A 12,139-nucleotide genomic window follows, 5' to 3' on the forward strand; every position below is an offset into this window, starting at 1 on the left:
AATAAAAAACAAAAAACAACTCTGTCATGCTAAATGTTTCGCATACATCATTTAACATATATGATCTTTTTTAAAAAAAATTTATTTATTTATTTATCTTTGGCTGTGTTGGGTCGTCGTTGCTGCGCATGGGCTTTCTCTAGTTGTGGCGAGCAGGGGCTACTCTTCATTGCGCTTGTGGGCTTCTCATTTCAGTGGCTTCTCTTGTTGCGGAGCATGGGCTCTAGGCTCACGGGCTTCAGTAGTTGTGGCACATAGGCTTAATAGTTGTGACACATGGGCCTAGTTGCTCCGCGGCATGTGGGATCTTCCCAGACCAGGGATCGTACCTGTGTCCCCCACAATGGCAGATGGATTCCCAACCACTGCGCCACCAGGAAGTCCCAACATATGTGATCTTTATTCCTTACTACAATGTTGCAAGGTAGACATTACCATCCAACAACTCAGGGGAAATTAGGGTTATTACTTGTCCAAGGTACAAATATAGGACTGTTAATTACATTAAACCAATACTATTTTAAAACAAAAAATAACTTTCTAATTATACAATGTAGAGTATGGGGAAAAAACAAGAAACATAGAAAACCTACTGTAAACAATTAGGTCCTCAAATACCTTTTGTTATTTTTGACTAACTACTCTTTCTTGATAAACCCCATTCTTTTTCAACCAATCACTTCTTAATCTCCTTTACTGCTATTCCACAGGTTCTGCTCTAAGCTTCCTCTCTGAATATATTACTTTCCTTGGGTGATTCTGTCCAACCATAAACCTCAACTACTATCTCTATTTCCATGTGCACACCTCCGGTTGATCTCACCCATCTCTTTGGTACCAAGACGTCTTTATCTTCTATCCTTCAATTCTGCTCCTCCTGTTTTTCCTTTTCAAATTACTTACTTATTATTCATCAATTCCCTTTGGATAAAAATCTTATTTTTGACCCTTCCTTCTCTAGTTACAATGCCATGGCTCCTATCTTTTAGATTTATCTCCAAAACAAGATCTTTAACAACCTAAATGTCTGTGAACAGGAAAATGGATAAATAAACCTAGTATATTCACACCACAGAATATTTACTATACAGCAGTGAGAAAGATATAGAGCAGGGTTTCTCAACCATGGCACTACTGACATTTTGGGCTGGTTCTTTGTTATGGGGCTGTCCTGTGCATTGCAGGAAGTTTAGCAACATCTCTGATCTCTACATACTAGATGCTAATAGCACTATCCCCAGGTGTGACAACCAAAATTTCTCTAGATATTGCCAAATGTGCTCTGAAGGAGGCAAACTTGCTCCTGGATTGAGAACCACTGATCTAGAGCCCTATGTATCAATACAGACAAATCTCAAACAATTTTAAGCAAATGAAAGAGAACTACAATATGACAGTATTCATATAAAGATCAAAATCAGGCAAAATGATATTATAGATTGTCTACAGATACATTCATATAGTAAAAATTTATCAAAACATACATGAGGATGATAAAACATTAAAATCAAAATGGTGATTACCTCTAGGGGAACGTTAGGAGAATATGATTAGGGAAGCTTTAACTGTATCTATGATATCTTGCCTCTTTTGTAAAAGAATGGTATAGAGCATACTGGGCAAAATGTCAATATTTCACAAAGCTAGGTTGTGTGCGTACTTGACGGTTTTCTCCAGACTTTTATGTACACTCAGAATATTTCATAAATGCATAAACACAAGGCTTCCCCGGTGGCAGTGATTGGGAGTCCACCTGCCAATGCAGGGGACATGGGTTTGAGCCCTGTTCTGGGAAGATCCCACATGCCGCGGAGCAGCTAAGCTGGTGCACCACAACCAGTGAGTCTGCGCTCTCGAGCCTGCGAGCCACAGCTACTGAAGCCCGCGTGCCTAGAGCCTGTGTTCTGCAACAAGCGAAGCCACCACAACAAGAAGCCTGTGCACTGCAACAAAGAGTAGGCCCCGCTCTCTGCAACTAGAGAAAGCCCGTGCGCAGCAACAAACACCCAACTTAGCCATAAATAAATAAATAAAAAAATTTTTTAAAGCATAAACACAAAATAAACTTGCCCTTAATGACCTTGTTCAGGTTTGACGTGACAGCAAACTTCCCTTTAGATCACTTAGCAGGTGTATAATGCTGCCTTAACATTTTTCTTTCCATTGTCAATTAATTTCCCACTGGGAATGCCACAGAACTGATAACTTATAAGTTTACTGAATAAATAATCCATGTTATAATTTAGTGTTGTAGTCATTTTTCGACTACTGAGTATTTAGGACATTCTGGACAAATATTTAATATATTGGTGTATTACAGACTTTTCCATAATAAAGTTTTAAAGGATAGGCACCTGGGGATAGGAATTTACTTTGATAAATGACATTTAAATTAAGAGCCCCCAGGTCATTTGCTAGACTTGGGAGAAGAGGGGCTGATGCCTAATTTTACTCTTTAGTTGGTTTTGATAACATAAAATGGCTGTCATAAAAGTGACTGGCTTATCTAATGTGCTCCTTAAAAATAACAAGTTGCACTACCTAATAGGATTGCCACTAGCCAGGTGTGGTTGCTGGGCACTTGGAACGTGTGCCGTCTGTATTAAGATGTGCTACAATTATAAAATGCACAAAGGATTTTGAAGATGTAGTACAACAAATAATGTTAATTATCTCATTAATTTAAAGATAATGACTACAGGTTAGAATAATAATTTGGACATATTTGGTTAAGTAAAATGTATTATTAAACTTTTTTAAGGTGCACAAAAACTCTACTTTTGGTTTAGAGGTCAAAAGGCATATAATTCAAAAAAAAAAAAAAAAGGCATATAATTCAACACACAATAGCATCAAGTTTTACTGAATGTACAGGCAACAGCTAAAATACTCCTAACTGCATGTTTCTGAACTTACCACAATTGTTTTATGTAACAGGGCAAAATCAAGACAAAAAACCCCCTCTTATGATAGTTGGAGAAAGCAATTTAACATTCAAGAATATAGTTTTACATAAACACATCTGAATACTGAACTTTATAAAGCTTAAAGAAAAATAAGAATTCCAAAGGCAAAAAGATGAAAAAATATGAAGATTTGCTAAAAGTTACACAGGAATTTCGGTCATCATCATCATACTAACCAGCTCCTTCCTTGTCCTTCCTAAAAACACTAAAAGTCTAAACTTAGGGACTCCCTTTTTAGTACTTTCTGAAATGTTCTCATTACTAACACGGTTTTATATATAAGAATCATTTGTCAGGTTTTAGGTATACAACTAAATCTTCATACTTACAAAGTCGTCTTCTTCAAACTGCAACTTTTCTACCTTATCATCTTTCTTCTCTTCCCTAATCTCTGTAGGTGGCTTTTCCTGAAAGGCACAGCCTTTCCGGGAGTGGAAGCTGCCATTCCAGTGGCGATGGTTCCCTGTGCCACCCCCACTACGCTGGCTCATGCCATCATGACCTCGGGAAGAGCCGTGCCAACCAGATAGGTTCCCTGTGATTCCAGCGTATGCCCCCTTAGAGACACCAGAGTCCACGGAATCGTGCCGGAACAAGGAGGGCTGGTGCCAGGAATCTGAAATAGTAAGGAAAAGTAACACATTAGAGTGTTTGCTTCCTGAAAATTCAGAAACAACTGGTCCAGATGCTTCCTGATATAACTTAAGGTATTGCCAAAGCCCTTTGGGGGACCTTTTTAATAAAAGAGGAAGTCCACATACAAAAAAGGCACAAGATACAACTTTCTGTTTTAATGTAATTTCTTTATGAGTTCTTCAACTGAATAAATGACTTAAGAGAACCTAAGAATGTTAGAAAGCCAATATAGTTGAGTAATGACTACTGGAGGATCTAATTGAGTATTATGTTTACAAAAGATCATTATTCCAAGATTATGGACATGCACCCTCAGCTTGGGCTTGCTGAGTAGCTTATATAGAGTCATGGAAGTTGGGTATGTCTTACCTCCTGTCGTTCGTAGAGGTCCATTGTTAAAAAAGCCATCAGAGGAATTATGTCGACGACGGCTTACTCCAAACCTACCATCTCCTCGGGGTAGGTGCTCTCCGTGTTTTTCGAAGGTGGCTGTAGGTGACTAAGATGATAAAGTACAGAGAAGCAAACAGGTAAGTACATATCAGTCTCTTTCAGTATCTTAAGTTTTGCATCGGGTTTTTAGAATACAGGTAATATTGATGGCAGAAACCCCTATTTTGAGCATATGGGACACAGTTAAGGGTACTGCAGTCCTCTGAGTTAGAGAAGCCCTATGTTACATATTCAATCATTAACTGAATTAATAGGGAGAAAAAGGAGCTACTTCAATTTGCATGAGAGGGGAAAAAAACCCTGTCAATATCCAAAAGAATAAGCCCCAAAACTTTACACTTAAAAATGTTGTTAATCTTGAAAGGAAAAGCAAGATGCTTGCTCTAAATAGATTTATTATTTGTGTAACTTACTCTCGAACTGAAGACAAAGGAACAGTTAAATCCCACCTTGGCAGGCCATTAACAGCCCCACAGGAGATTTTATAGTTTTATAAAACACTTACTTCCAAACATTAATACTCATAACAAGACTATAATTTGGCATCATCCCCATTTTACTATTTCCATATAAGGAAAGAGGTCAGGGAGAATAAGTCTCTGAGGTTACACAACTAAAAAGGAGCACTTTGAGAAACACTTATTATAGATGAATTCTGATGTCCCTTCCTATTCCAAATAGTTGCATTCTATAACAGTCTTTAGTCTCATATGATAGAAACCAAAGTCTAAAAAAAACATGAAAAGCATGGATACATTTGACAAGGGCTTACAGGAGAACTATAGGTTGGGGTAGAGACATCTCCACATCTATTTCCTTATTATTAATATCCTCACCAACATGCGGTCTGTCAGTCTTTTTTATTTCAGCCATTCTAGTGGGTTACAAAGATTTTCTTATTTCTTCTGAAAGTTTTATGGATTTCAGCTCTTTAATTTAGGTTATAATCCATTTCAAGTTAATTTTTTTTTTTTTTTTTGCGGTACGCGGGCCTCTCACTGTTGTGGCCTTTCCTGTTGCGGAGCACAGGCTCCAGATGCGCAGGGTCAGCGGCCATGGCTCACGGGCCTAGCTGCTCAGCGGCATGTGGGATCTTCCCAGACCGGGTCACGAACCCGTGTCCCCTGCATCGGCAGGCGGACTCTCAACCACTGCGCCACCAGAGAAGCCCTCAAGTTAATTTTTATGTATGATATGATGTAAAGGTTGAGGCTCTCCCTCCCACCCCCAAATAGATATCCAGTTCTAGAACCACTTGTTAAAAAGACTATCACTTCTACATTGAATTACCTTGGCACTTTAGTCAAAAATCAACTGTATAGGACTATTTTTGAATTGTCTATCCTATTCCATTGCTTTATCTGTCTATCCTTATGCTAATACCACACAAATTTGCTTATTATAAAATGGAAATATTTAAATCATATTTCCTAATTCTTTTTACTGAGTTCACTGTGCTAAATCAATTGTTCATTGTGCTAAATCAATTATCCTTTGCAGGTATAAGATGTGCATACGTTTAAACGCTTTCCTAGGATCCCACACCGAATCCCTCAGGCCCACCACGCCCAACTCTTGGGTCAGATTATGTCAATTATGAGATTTGGGGAATTTCACAAGGGCAATTCAAAATGAAGATTAGAGCAAAGGGTTGTGGGTCTAGACAGACCAGGAACATCTTCCCAAAATTCACATCTAAAAATAGGGAAGGTATGCTCTTTTTTCTGAGACTACCTATCAACTTTCTCCCTCCTCTATTAGTTGGCAAAATGGGAAGAATTTTTAAGTTTACTAGCTTCCTAAAGGTTTCCTTTAACAATAATATATTCCATTTGTCTTTACCCTTAATGCAACATACATTTTCCCTGAAATCATTAAGTAGATTATTGTCTCTAAAAAAGAATTTCTAAGATTTAATCTGAGAGCCATGTAGTAGTCAATCACTGTCTATCCTTTTTCCTCCTCATCTACTACTTTAGACAAATGTGCATTCATCCTGAAGATCCATTTCCCCCCAAACTGAAGTGTTCCTGCAGCTAATATAGGAAGTCTTAAGTGTGCCTCACAATGAGAAAAACTTAACATGAAATAAACAGAACACCTGGCAGTAGCAGGGTACACACTGACTTGCACTGCCTAATTATTTATACCCTATTAAAAGAAAGATAGTTAAGTTTATTGAAAATGTATGTAAAATCCCCAGGCAAGGCTGAATATACAAAAAAACAACTAGATTGTAAAACAGAGGCCACAGACAAGATGGGGATGAAAAGAACTGGTATTTGGATAGTTACTAGAATGGAGAACAGTACCTTAGCTGACTGTGGTGTTGAGAAATTTAGCCAAGCAGGAACAAAGTCATGCTGCGCCATTTAGGTCCAGTGTCTCTTTTCAACAAGGTGAGGCATCCAACCTCATGGCCAGGATCTGAAAATGAGAAAACTGAAATCACTTATTCTTGCAAGAACCTGATATCAAGTAAAGAGTCTGTGATTACTTTAAGGTCCCCCTTTTATAGAAAGACTTGCTCTCTGAGCCTTCCTAGAGTACTCATCAGGCCCCATACATCAGAGAAGTTATAAACAAAAACAACAGTCTGTGAATATATAACCATGAAAAACACAAACAGAAAAGTGTGTCACAGACCTGGAAGTTATATGACAGAAGCTAATAAATTCTTGTGTTATAGCAGAAGAACCTTAAGAATAAACAACTACTTAAAACTACAGATACTTATGAAAAAAGATTAATCTGCTTCAGGTAACTTCAGGCAAAAGCAGTAGAAAAGATCTTCCTAGAGATGGAGGATACAACCTCTCAAGAGTTTTTCTATTTAGTTCACATTAATTTCTTCAAAACATCAGTTAGAATCAGTTTTCCTGAGAGATCTGTTGGTGTCTCCAAACCACCCCACTGATAGTCTCCAAAGTATATGTAAGAAAGCAGTAGATATTTTCCATGATACATATACATACACAGTCTTCTTCCAAGTTAGACATAGGAGAATACTCACCCCAGAGCGTAACCTCTGTGGTCCTGTTTCCTGAACTCCTTGAGTCTGCCGGCTGGATTTCCACGAGGTTCTCTTGTTAAAAGGGTACTTAAAATTAGGCTGGCCAGCAGCACACCTTATGATGAAGCACAAAGAAGCCAGGCTCTGTGTGGATCAATTTCTCAGTCCCCTCAATTGCTCATCTTAAACTTTATCTAGATCCTGACACGTTTCCAAAAGGGGAAAGGGGAAAGGGGAAGGGGGAGGGGAACATAAAAAGTATTTGTTACATTTAAAAAATAGGGGGAAGGGGAAAGAGCTATATCAACGTTCACCTCATTCAACTTCCTTGAGTGATGGCCCTATGATGTTGCTTAAATAGATAATACATGGACATTTGCACATTGAATGCAAACACTGTTCACAAAAAGGTCATAGCTTAGAAAGACAGATGCACTTTTGTTTGGGCAAATAATGTCATTGAAGTGATAGATCAAAAATAAAAAACTGAAGAGCTATAAAAGATCTTCTGAGTAATCAACTCTAGTAGCAAAACATCCACATTACAAAGCCCTTAATTTACAAATCTCATTATTCTTACACAGCTGCTAAAAATGTGTAGGTATGTATTTATATTCAAAATCTGAGGACATAAGAAACCTGTTTAAAACAAACAAAAAATCAGACAGGAACTTGATATGCTTTTCCCTCCTAAGAATAGCAGCTCTCAAGGCAAATTTCTTAGTATAAAGCTCTCAAATGTTTCTTCTATTTCTTTGGTCTTCACTATTTATAAATTCACAGCAAAATTAAAACAAGTAGAAAGATAGGGCTTAAGGAACAATCATGGAGAAAGTTCCAAAGTGAGGTTTTCTTCTCTTCAGTTTTCTGTATTTCACTCCTGCCCCTTCTTGAAGACTAAACCGAGTTAATGCAAGGTAATGAGAATCTTTTGCTTCAGTAGAGAAGTCACTTTGCATTCATGTCCATCGTTATTCAATCATTTTGAAGGCCACAGGAATCTATCACTATAAATGAAAAAACAAAACAACATATATCACAAGAGGCAAAATTACTATATATAAATGCTAAAGTGAGACATGGTCAAATGATCGATCTCAGAGACAAAGGTCTAGGAGACAAAACTCTTAAGTCCAATTTAGACATTAATCTATAGCAACAACATAACTGGCTAAAATTATTTTAAAGATTTTAAAAGGATTTTAGAAAAGTCATCTGAAGGAATATACTTTTAAAATAACAATTTCTCCAGTTAGCTATCAGAGGTAATTCAGACATGCAAATTAGAGTCTGTTAGATTTAGATTTTCTCTCATATATGGAATAGCTTGCCATAAGTGGTCAAAGAGTCATAACTTACTGGTTATTACCACAGTCAACTATCTAATTGTTTAGTACTAACCACAGACAGATGTGTAAAAACAAGACATCCGTCATAGCATTCCTCATGTATTTACATATTTTTAGATACCTACTTATCAATTAAAAGACTTAAGTGCTTATGCTCTGACTTAAAATATGCAGTAAGAGATAACACAAATACTTCTTTGGAAAATTCCCAACATTCTTCCAAAGGCTAGGAAGTTTTCTTTCTTCCTTTTTTGTAATAGATTAAAAAATATTTATTTATTTATTTATTTGGCTGCGTCAGGTCTTAGTTGCGGCACGCAGGATCTTCACTGCGGTATGTGGGATCTTTCGTTGCAGTGTGCAGGCTCTTCACTGTGGCACACCGGCTCCAGAGCAGGCTCAGTAGTTGCAGCACACAGGATTAGTTGCCCCATGGCATGTGGGATCTTAGTTCCCCGACCAGGGATCAAACCCGTGTCCCCTGCATTCGAAGGCGGATTCTTAACCACTGGACCACCAGGGAAGTCCCTAGAAAGTTTTCTGATATGAGAGAATGCTTGCATCTGTGGGCAATTCTGGTCTACACTGGTATTCTAGTTTACAGAGTATTTCTCATATAATTAATTCATGTTTAAGAAATACTAAATTCAGAATAGTAAATACCTCTTTGGGGAAACAATGGGAAAGGAATCAAAAAAAGGTTCCGGAGGGCTTCAATTGTATCTGTAATACATTATTAAGCTGAATGATGGGTATATGACTATTCACTTGTTCTCTACATTTTTTTATATACTTATAATACATACATATATATATATATACACACATATATCAACCATGCAGAGTATATATATTCCTTCAGCGCACATGTAATAGTTTTAAAAACTGACCTTATACTAGTTAAAAGAAATCTCAATTAGTTCCAAAGAAGAAAACAGTCTGTGTTCTCTAACTATGCTATGTTAAATCAGGAAACGACTTTCTCTTGCATTGCCCGCTCTCCTTCCCCTTCTTGAAGAAATCCTGTCCAAAGCCACTAGGTGGGGTCAGGCAAGGTAAAGTCCTCAAAGGGGGAGCTCAAGGCCAGAGCAGGGTGCTGGGGCATAATCAGGGTGTCTACACAGGGTGGAAGGATAGTGAAATGTGTGTACAGCAGCAGTCCTGTGCGGGATGTCAGGACTGTTGGGCAACGTAAGGTGAATGTCCCAGTACGAGGGCAGCCTAATGCAGAGTGTGAGAGTCTCAGGTGGAATGAGGTGGACACCCTGGCAGAGGGACACGGCCAAATAGGTTGAGGGCTTCCACGCAGCAAGGTGCCTTGCACAGTTGTTACAACTTATATGTGGTTAGGAAGGAACACATGCACAGGAAGAGGTGATAAATGGAGGCTGGTTACATACTGGGATTTGATCAAAAATTAAGAAATATTAAGGAAAAATGGGAGTCAGATTTCTTACTGTGAGAGAAATGATACACTGATAAAGAAAGATTCAAAATCCTTAAATAGAACGACAAAAACCACTACGAATAAATTTGCACTGTAACAGCTACAGCAATACTTAATATAAAATAAGCTTTAAAAACGTAAAAAAAACAAAGACTAAAACCAAACTGATCTTTATTGTTCTTTTCCCAACATTTTTATGATAGGAAGAGAGCAACAAAGCAAATCTAAAGAAACAGAAAGGAGAGAAGCAAAAAAAGGTCAGAAAAAATAGAGATGATGTTTAAAAATGATAATTCTTTTGAAAAAGATTAATAAGAAACAAACTCACGTGACTTCCCTGGTGGCGCAGTGGTTAAGAATCCGCCTGCCAGTGCAGGGGACATGGGTTTGAGCCCTGGTCCGGGAAGATCCCACATGCCGCGGAACAACAAAGCCCGTGTGCCACAACTACTGAGCCTGTGCTCTAGAGCCCACGAGCCACAACTACGGAAGCCCGCGCACCTAGAGCCCGTGCTCTGCAACAAGAGAAGCCACTGCAGTGAGAAGCCTGCACACCACAACCAAGAGTAGCCCCTGCTCACTGCAACTAGACAAAGCCCGCACACAGCAACAAAGACCCAACAGAGCCAACAATAAATAAATAAATTTATAAATGAAAAAAAAAGAAAGAAAACAAACTCAGGTAAAACTGCTTGGGGAAAAATATTTGAAGAAGATAGCATGAAAAAGAGGAAATAAACACAACAGATAAAGAAACATCATGAGTAAAACAATATTATGAGCAATTATATGCTAATAAATACGAGAATCTTAGATACATTTCTATGAAATGGCAAAACTGGCACAGTAATAAAAAACTTGAATAGACCTGTATATATTATTACATACACCATGGACACTTAAATGTGAATCAGAAAGCCCCCCCTCCAAAAGGGTGCCAGGTGAAGAAGAAAAACTCAATCCCTGCCTGTAATTTGGTCTCTTGGGTAGCAAAGAGGTGCCTAGTTAGTGAGCTGGGACAGGATGGGTTGGTTAGCACTTTGGCCCAGGCCTTGAGTTAGAGGCCAACCTGCACAAAGAATAGCTAGTTCAAGGATAATCCCTTGATATTGGTTCTGTGGTCCAGCCTAGAGATTTTGAAAATCAGGAGTGACTGCAAGACACACACTGGGGAAAACCAGCTTTTAATATAAACAAATTAAAAGAAGCCAATTCACAAAATATTTAGAAAGAAGTAAAATACACAGAACTTCATAACTGATGGGATATGGGGGTAAAGGAGAAATAATGGCTCATACTCTGATTTCTAGCTTATATAACTAGGTAAATGACCATCACATAATTGACTGATATAGGGATAAATGCCGACTGGCTATTGTTCCTTCAGTATAATTCAGGGTTGTCTTTATATAGGTCTATACCTGCAATACCTAGTACATGATGACAATGTTCCTGTAATAGATTCTTATAGAAAAATATCAAATAAAGCTTCCTTCTGAAAAAGACATAATTAACTGTTTGTTGCATTCTTTTTTTGTTATAAGAATTGTGGTTTAAACCACAGAGAACCTGAAAATCTCTGTGAGATGAATCACCCATCAGGTTATAAAACTGATAGACACAAAGGAAAATGCCTGAATTTTAAACATAAGCAGTTCCCCTTTACAATCCCCACTAGATGCATTCCAATCTTCTAATTGACACACACCAACTTTTCAGTCAACACTCAGTCCCAAATTTCTCTAGCAGTCTCAGTTGAGGCAGTGACTGTAGAGGGAATATTAACTGACAATGCTTTGCTACTGGTGTGAAAGTTCTAAAGTTGTTATATATCCTGTAACTACTTACCGACCATCTCTAACATACCAGGATGTCAAGCTATATAAGAGTGTGGTCTGTGCATGTACGTGTAGAGTATGTGGTGGGGAGGAGATGAATGACAAATGGGAAATGAAGAAAGAGGACAGATAAAGGAAAAAGAAATTCCTGTTTTAGAAGCAAAAGACTATAATGCCAATAATGGTTTCACTAGGAGGGTGGAACTATGGGCATTTTGTTTTATCTTCTTAGTCAAATGTTTTTGTAATGAATTACTTTGCTCTGCAAATTTTTATAAAATTTTATAAAGTTATTTGGTGATGCCTTTTGGGGCTGTAGCTATTTTTACAGAGCAACTAATTGGAGAAAATTTTGTTTAACTACCGAGAAATTTTGAGGAAGAAAAATACATCACTCAAAACTCTTCTGGTGGGGGGGTGGGGGAATCAAGATTAAA

General features: G+C 37.9%; 1 protein-coding gene across 3 annotated transcripts in view; it reads right to left on the reverse strand.

Moving 5' to 3' along the window:
• The window catches only part of CCDC17 (coiled-coil domain containing 17), a 64,082-nt gene that overhangs the window by 28,136 nt on the left and 23,807 nt on the right, over window positions 1-12,139 (reverse strand). For all 3 annotated transcript variants that reach the window (XR_004351536.1, XM_032643821.1, XM_032643813.1), the window contains exons 2-5: window positions 7,069-8,075; window positions 6,368-6,482; window positions 3,972-4,101; window positions 3,296-3,582 (exon numbers count right to left, since the gene is read on the reverse strand). The gene's annotated coding sequence lies outside the window, so the exon portion shown is untranslated. The remainder of the gene's footprint in view (window positions 1-3,295; window positions 3,583-3,971; window positions 4,102-6,367; window positions 6,483-7,068; window positions 8,076-12,139) is intronic.

Source organism: Phocoena sinus, chromosome 1 (assembly GCF_008692025.1).
Source record: "Phocoena sinus isolate mPhoSin1 chromosome 1, mPhoSin1.pri, whole genome shotgun sequence".
Classification (NCBI taxonomy): domain Eukaryota; kingdom Metazoa; phylum Chordata; class Mammalia; order Artiodactyla; family Phocoenidae; genus Phocoena; species Phocoena sinus.